This window comes from Macaca thibetana, chromosome 18, assembly GCF_024542745.1.
Source record: "Macaca thibetana thibetana isolate TM-01 chromosome 18, ASM2454274v1, whole genome shotgun sequence".
Taxonomy (NCBI): Eukaryota; Metazoa; Chordata; class Mammalia; order Primates; family Cercopithecidae; genus Macaca; species Macaca thibetana.
The window spans coordinates 16,532,242-16,539,737 of NC_065595.1; the positions used below are offsets into that span (position 1 = coordinate 16,532,242).

Here is a 7,496-nt window from a genome sequence, read left to right on the forward strand (position 1 = left end):
TCATATGGAAAAACAGACAAACAAGAATAAATAGGTAAACACTGCAAAGGAAAAGCAACAAAACTTCCATAATTAAAACACTGATGTTGGCACATGAATAAACAGACCAAAGGAAGAGGCTAGTAAATCCATCAACAGACCTAACCACATATGGAAATTGAGTACATGATAAATGTGGCAATTCAAATCCCAAAGGGAAAGATAGATGTTGTTGTTGTTGTTGCTGTTGTTATTGTTGTTGTTTAAGATGGAGTTTCACTCTTGTCACCCAGGTTGGAGTGCAATGATGCAATCTCGGCTCACTGCAAGCTCCACCTGGTGGGTTCAAGTGATTCTCCTGTTTCAGTCTCCCGAGTAGCTGGGAAACAGGTACCCGCCACCATGCCTAGCTAATTTTTGTATTTTTAGTAGAGATGAGGTTTCGCTATGTTGGCCAGGCTGGTCTCTAACTCCTGACCTCAAGTAATCTGCCTGCCTCAGCCTCCCAAAGTGCTGGGATTGCAGGCATGAGCCACCGTGCATGGCCAAGACAGATGTTTTAATAAGTAGTATTGGAACAACTGAATAGCCATTTGGAAAAAGATTAAAATAGCATTCAAATTTATCTCATGCCGAGTAAGCTTCAATTGAATCTGAGCTCTAAATTTTAAAAACGAAAATATACAGGTAATTGAAAAAAGTATGGGTAAATACCTTAAAACCTGGAACTAAGGAAAACCTGATTTTAAAAATTTAGAAGCAGTAGAAGAAAAGATTAGTATATTCAGCTTATAAAAATCTTTAAAGTAGATTTAATAAGCAAAGTCAAAGAGAACTGACAAACTGAGAAAAGGTTTATGCTAATTCTAATACAAAGGGTTAATCTTCGTAACTCATAAAAATCTCTTAAAAATCAAGAAGAAATGCACCTATATAAATGTCAAAAAAAAGAACAGACATAACACAGGGAAAGATATATAAATGACAGAGCATGTGATTGCATGCTCATAAATTCACTCAAAACAAGAGAAATTTAAATTAAATATATACTACTATAGTATTTTTTATCTATCAGTTTGGCAGGCACCCAAAGCCTTTATGACATTCTGTGGGTGTGGTTGTGAAGAAATAGGCAGATACATATTATTGCTAATAGGAGTGCTATGGTGTAATCCTTATAACCAGAATTTAGCAATAGCTAAGAAAATTACATATGCAATGGTACTTTGGCTCAGCAATGCAACTCCTAGGAATTTACCCTAAAGGTATACCTCCATAAATACAAAATAGCATATATCCCTTTCTTGTTCCTAAATTGTTGGTTAGTGTCATTATTCTTTTTGTCATAACTCTAATTTTTTTAAGCTTTTGTCTTTCACTTTTTATATGTCTGCTTTTGTCTTTATTATTTTCATCTTTATTTGGGTTTGTGAAGCATGTTCTTCTTTTTTCAAAATTCTGGGGAATACAACAATTTACACATTTTAATTATTTTGTTTCCTAATAAATAAAATAAAAGTTTAAATTTTTCTCTGTGTAATTTTTTCTACTTAAATTATTGATCACTAGAAAAGGTGTGTTAAAGTTATTCACTATTTTTGTAAATGTTTCCATTTCTTCTTTTATTTGTACCTCCCTGTATTTTCGAATTATGCTATTAGGTGATATTATTTTTTACCTTTAACACATGGCGTCTTTTATCAAACTGAAATATTTATATTTGTTCTTATTACTGTTTTGGACTTTGGGTAGAATTTTTTTGGTGTTATTCTTGTTATTTCTACTTCTCTCTTTTTAATACTTCTGTATTGCCTGTTTTTCTCTATCATTTTAATCCCCTTGTTTTTACTGTTTTAGAATTGTGTCCTATAAATTGTCTATAAGTAGATCTTTGTCTTTTTAATGCAGTCTTTCTTTCAACTGGCCAATTTAAAACATCCACATTTCTTAAGACTGGTCATATTTGTACTTATTTGCTGTCTTGTTTTATGCTTCATATGTGCTATGCTTTCTTACTTTCTTTTTTTTTTATATTCCTTTGATTTTTTTTCAAGTATTTTTCTTTTTTTTTTTTCCTCTACTGTTTTGGAGATTATGTATTCCACTTCAATCTTCAACTGGTTATAGTTTAGTTTAACACAAATATTGTACATAATTTTTAAATTAATGTCCAGGGTTAAACTATTTTCCCCATCATCCCCTGAAAAGAACAAGAACCCCAGAGGTTTTATTTCCTTCCTTCCATTCTCTCTCCATAATTCCCTTTGTACTCCTCAAGCCTACTATCTTCTACCTCTCAATGTGAGATCATCTGAGTTTTAATTCTTAAATTATTAATTCTAATTTAATCTTCAATCATGTTTTACTCTCTTTTTTGCATCACTGCTACTTATATTCCATACTTTTTAGCCAATTCATTTTTTTAAATTTTTTGGAGCAGAACTTCTAGTCATTCCTTTAGGTAAAAGTTTTCAGATAGTAAACTTAGAGTGCTTGCTCATGCATCTTGCCGTCGCACTTGAATGAAAGTTTTTAATGGGTAAATATTTCAGTTTATAGTATTGTTTTCTGCCAGAAATTCAAAATATTGGTCTGTGTCTTCTTGTAGGACAAAGAGAAAGCTAAACTGTATATGATTCTCGTTCCAGTTTATAAATTTGACCTTTTAACACAAAAAGCTTTTAGAATATGTTATTTTTATATTGATCTTCTTTAATTTTGCCACAGTGTGGAAGTGTGGGTTCTGAATGGGTCCTTTCAAAATGAGAATGCATGACTGTTTTCAATTCTGTACATTGTTTTTCTTATTTCTTTGAGTATTTCTATTCCTCAGTTATCTCTCTGTTCTTTTTTCCTGAAATGCCCTTTAATAAATGTTGAGACCCTTTAAACTACCTTACATGATTCTTAACATGTTTAAGGTTTTTGTTTGTTTGTTTGTTTTTTCGTTTGTTTTTTCATTTGTTTTGTGAGACAGAGTCTCACTCTGTCACACAGGCTGGAGTGCAGTAGAGCAATCTCAGCTCATTGCAATCTCCACCTCCCAGATTCAAGCGATTCTCATGCCTCAGCCTCCCAAGTAGCTGGGATTACAGGTGTGCCACTACACCCAGCTAATTTTTGTATTTTTAGTAGAGACAAGGTTTCACCATGTTGCCCAGACTGGCCTCAAACTCCTGGCCTCAGGCGATCCGCCTGCCTCGGCCTCCCAACGTGCTGGGATTACAGGCATGAACCACCACACCTGACCAACATTTTTAAGTACTTTTGATCCCTTTATCCTTTTATTCTACATTTTGTACAATTTCACAGCTCAATCTACCAGCTAACTCTCCAGTTATTTTCTTTCTACTATTCAATCTACTTAATTGTAATAATCAAATTTATTTCCAGAAACTCTAGATGAATATTTTTAATAATACTCTGTTCTTGATATATGGATGCTATCAAGTATATTACTTATATATTTTTTAAAATCTCTTGCTTAACCTGTTAACCCCATTGAGGCTGATACCCTTCTTTCATGTGATTATTCTCTACAATCATGTGAGAGATCTGGGTTGTACGTTTCTCTTTGTATTTGCGATTCCTCATTAAACTATCTATGAATACTGCTTTGGGGTTTACCACAACTTGCCTTGGCAGTTTAACGGTGGTATGGCCTGGATGTGCTTTGGGGCAAGCGTATTAGTGGTTACAAACCTTGTTGGGAACTTCTACTTCTTGATACTTTTATTGAGTGGTGGTGATACATCTTCTGTATAACATCCAGCCAGACAGCCTGGTTAAAAATGCTAGTTCAATCATTTGCTATCTGAGGGATGTTAGGCAAATTACTTAATCCCTGTGTGCCTTGGTTTCCTCATTGGTTACGGGCGGATAATAATAATAACCCACCTCTTAGGATGATTGAGAACGTTAAATGGACTAGTGAACATAAAGGTCTTCGACCAAAGCTGGCATACAATAAGCACAAAAAGTGTTAGTATTATTATTGTCCCAGTTCAGATATTTCATGATTGCAGTCTTATTCTGGATATTGAAACTCATTCCATGCTTGAACCCAACATTGTAAAAAGTCCAGTGCTAAGGGAAAAAGTCACAGCTGCCAACAATTATTGGGCATAGTGAGAATTTTAAATGAGGAATTTCTCTTCTTCCATTGATTATCAACTGAGGTCATAGTTTTACTGAAGGAATTTTTTTACTGGCTGATATGGTTTGGCTCTGTGTCCCCACCCAAATTTCACCTTGAATTATAATAATCCCCAGGTGTCACGGGAGGGATCCAGTGGGAAGTAATTGAATCATGGGGGCAGATCTTTCCCGTGCTGTTCTCGTGATAGTGAACAAGTCTCATGAGATCTGATGGTTTTATAAAGGGGAGTTTCCCTGCATATGCTCTCTTGCCCACCACCATGTAAGACATGAGTTTGCTCCTCCTTTGACTTCCTACCTCCTTTGCCATGATTGCGAGGCCTCCCCAGCCATGTGGAATTGTGAGTCCATTAAACCTCTTTTTCTTTATAAATCACCCAGTCTTGGGCATGTCTTTATTAGCAGTAGGAAACGGATTAATACACTAGCTTTCCGAGTCTTTGACTGCATTGGATACCACTCAGAACAACATGCATTTAATTTTAATTCCTGTGATGTTTACATCATGATGTCAGGAGCTAAAGATAAAGTATATCTGCACTCACATACACCAAAATAGATCTGAGAATGGCTTTCTGTTTCATGATGTCAGGAGCTAAAGATAAAGTATATCTGCACTCACATACACCAAAATAGATCTGAGAATGGCTTTCTGTTTCATGCATACAAAAAAGCCAACATGCCTAGATATGAAATTATTTAATCACATATTTTCCCTCAGACCTGCACACTAAGTTTCACTATCTTCAGAAATTTTGTACAAAACAGAAGTTTGATGCTCATCTGGTTTTTTTTAATCCTTTATACATTGTAACTATTTCTTTTTTTACCCAAATGCTGATAGGATTACTTTCTCAATCTTTTAAAGTTTTTTAGCATGTCTATTTTTGCTCTGCAGGGGAAGAGGGAATCATTGAGTATGATCCTGTGACTATCCAAGTTAAAAAGATTTTCTTCCATCATGTCTTGAATTGTTGACTTTATGCCAATTAGTCTTCTTTTTTCCTGAGAAACACCATAGTTGTTGGGTTTACTTTCTATTCTCTCTTTATATCTACCAACTTCTCTCTTATTATTTCCCATACATTCTAAGAGACACACTCAAATACACCCTATTCATCACTAACTAAAGTTTCCAGTGTCTCAGTTTTGCTTCTTTATTGCCTTTAAAGTCTATTTAAATTCTTCTATTGCATCTATTGCATTTTTTCATTCCCTAGTGGTCTGTTTTTATCTCATTTAGCTTTTTCACATCTTATCAGAGTTTATCTTCGCAGCATTGCACTCCTATTCCATAGATTTTGTGTCTTCTTAAATCCTATTAATTATGCCCAAAAGCTTTCTAAAAGTTTCTTCCAGTTCTTGCTGTATATCATTTTATGAAGTCAGCCTCTCTCTCTCCCTCCCTCCCTCTTGCTCTCTCTCTCATTTATAACATGATATATCTCTTCTTATTCAGCACTTATTTTTTTCATACCTTATACTTTTGTCTCCACTTATTTAATCTTGAACACGGAATGATCTGTTCAGAACTTATGTGTGTCAACAAGGGGTGTGCGAATTTCTCAGCCCCACTGTTGTGCACTGGGTTGCTTTTCAAATCCTTTTCACCTATCTGTAGCTAAAGCTTTGTTGATGCATATGAAAGAAAACATTATTTAAATGGAAAATTTATTGCATTAGAATATGAGCATTTATAAATTAAATATTAAGGATATATTATGCTTCATATAAACACTGTGAATAGAGTTACTTAATATGCTTAATACATATATTAATATGCTTAATATACTTAAGTGTGCACATTTGGGGATATTTTCTATTTTTATTGGGTAAAAAGAGGATTTGGATTCTTTTAATTGAGAAAGGAGAAAATAAAACGGATTTGGGAAACTAAGAATGCCAGATGAGTGGTGTGGATCAAGAACACATCTGGAATTGGCATTCAAGTGTGGAGCAAAGAAATCCACTGAGACAACTGCACAAGCTTCCTCACCCTGCTGGTCCAATTTGGACCTCCGCCTCGGGTTAATGACACTGTAATTTTTAAAAATACCAGCATGCAAAAGCTGTAAACAGCAATTAGGAATGAAGCAACACATGTTCTGGCTTGTCCCAGCTCAAGGAAAAAACTACAGAGGAGTTTGAGAAGTATGCACTAGACAGTGTATGAAATTCTAAGGAGGACTTGAAATGCAATTGAACATACAGATTCTGGATGTATTAGGGAGCCTGTGGAGTACTATATGTCCATGTGTCTCTTACCAGAATATTTACAGTCAGCATAAGCGAAACAATTGTCTTTGAATCTATATTACCTCATCTGTTCTACCTGTCAACATTGCTATGCGGAGGAAACCTTAAACTGAGGAAGTGGGGAGTTCATTTTCTTGTTGATTTAAAATCATTCTCTGGTTGGCTTTCCAGCAATTATATCAGCCTACCAACTTATATGTTCTTTCTACCCCTGGGCACCATATTGCTGGGTCAATCTTGCTGGTGCAAGAAAAATGAAGAGTCAAGATCTCCCTGTTTGGAGCATAATTTCCAGTGTCTGAAAGGGTTCCATCTAGTGTAATTCTGCTGGGCTCAGGTAAATCTCCTCCTCCTTGTATGGCCTGGGTCTGGGACACTTAAACAGACAGCGTAGATAAAATATCCAAGAACACTGCCACCAAGGCTCTTCCTGTCCTTGGCTTCACCAAAAGTATTTTATTTCTGATGACTAAACTGCCTAGGATGAAAGGAACAAATGCCTGTCCTCACCTTCTTCCAAATCATAATTGGGAGGTCATTCAGTCTTCAAACGGCTGCAGAAAAAAAAAAAACAAACTAACTTGTAAGAAAGACAGAGGGTAAAGGACAGCAGCAAGTACAAAGTAAAGAGATAGACGTCCAAAATTCAAGTTGGGAGACAGCTTATGTTTCTGAACTCAGAGGAAGGCAGCAATGGGAGGAAACAGGTAGACTACTCACTGGCAATGAGATGCTGATGACCCCTCAACAATGCCTCACGGCCCAGACTCGTTAACTTGTCCTCAGCAGGGACCGGGTGTGGTGGCTCAAGCCTGTAATCCCAGCACTTTGGGAGGCCAAGGCAGGTGGATCACTTGAGGTCAGGAGTTCGAGACCAGCCTGACCAACATGATGAAACCCCATCTCTACTAAAAATACAAACATTAGCCAGGCGTGGTGGCAGGCGCCAGTAATCCCAGCTACTCGGGAGGCTGAGGCTTCAGAATCACTTGAACCCAGGAGGCAGAGGTTGCAGTGAGCCAAGATTGCACCATTGCACTCCAGCCTGGGCAACAGTGCAAGACTCCATCTCAAAGAAAAAAAAAGGAAAAACTTGTAGTCAG

General features: G+C 36.3%; 1 long non-coding RNA gene across 1 annotated transcript in view; it reads left to right on the top strand.

Moving 5' to 3' along the window:
* Positions 1-7,375: 7,375 nt before the first annotated feature.
* LOC126941481 (uncharacterized) overlaps positions 7,376-7,496 on the top strand; it is a 242,837-nt gene continuing 242,716 nt past the window's right edge. Inside the window, exon 1 of the long non-coding RNA XR_007721314.1 lies at positions 7,376-7,401. This is a non-coding gene — a long non-coding RNA (uncharacterized LOC126941481). The remainder of the gene's footprint in view (positions 7,402-7,496) is intronic.